Here is a 1,059-nt window from a genome sequence, read left to right as displayed (position 1 = left end):
AGCAGCACCAAACTTTCAGTGATTGATCATCATCGGGTCCCCTACAATACCCAACGGTCAAATGATGACATCACTGAGGCCACGCCCCCTGAGAACAGGAAGTGTCATGTTTTACTCTGAATGGTCGCTATTTGACCCCTTTGACCTCATCAACATGAAACTGTGTCTACAGACAGAAAACATGTTGGTGTGTCATGGATTCCAACCCTGTTTGGTTTTGATGGAGCAGGTGGGCGTGGCAGCGTGGCTAAGTGACCTGTAACGCCGTCGCCATACGTTTGGCTGTAGATTCCTCAATCTTGTGCCCAGCTGCACCAAACTTGACATGACTGATCCTGGTGGGATGCCTGACGATCCTATGTCGTCATAGTCTGGTGTCATCTAAGCCCCGCCCCCTCAGAACAGGAAGTGCCTTTTTTGCCTTGTACAGCTCCATCTCTGGCTCTCTCAACCTAATCAAGATGATTCTGTGTTGGATGACAGACTAACAGTTGGTCTCACTTGCTTTAAAGCGCCAAGAGTTTTCAGTAGTGGGCGTGGCCATGGCAGCGCGGCGAAGCAGAGGGAACGCCGCCGCCATACGTTTGGCTCTAGATTCCAAATGTTTCAGCCCAGCTCCACCAAACTCACTAGGATGCATCCTTATTCATCCCCGAAAAGGAATCCATAACTGTCGTTGATGGGCGTGGCCTAATTTCTCTACAGCGCCCCCTAGAATTTTTTAAATCAGCCCCAAGCCATGCTTTAACCTAGATGTATGAAACTTGGTACATATGTATATAATGTCAGGCCCTACAGAAAAGTCTCTTGGAGCCATGGTGCAAACCCAACAGGAAGTCGGCCATTTTGGATCAAAGACGTAATATCCTCTTTTTCATAGACGTCGCATCTGATCTATCTCCTCCTACAGCTTTCGACAACTCAGTCACCAGAGAGTTGAGACATTAAAGGTCAGAAGGTATCACAGGAATTTTTGTATGTCAAAGCATGTGGGCGTGGCTAAGTCCCAAACTTTGACTATTCNCCATGAAACATCAAGATGCAATAANTTCCACATAG

The sequence above is a fragment of the Poecilia latipinna genome, unplaced genomic scaffold (assembly GCF_001443285.1).
Source record: "Poecilia latipinna isolate Pla-1442-1.1 unplaced genomic scaffold, P_latipinna-1.0 Scaffold183, whole genome shotgun sequence".
NCBI lineage: Eukaryota > Metazoa > Chordata > Actinopteri > Cyprinodontiformes > Poeciliidae > Poecilia > Poecilia latipinna.
Note: the sequence above shows the minus strand (reverse complement) of the source record.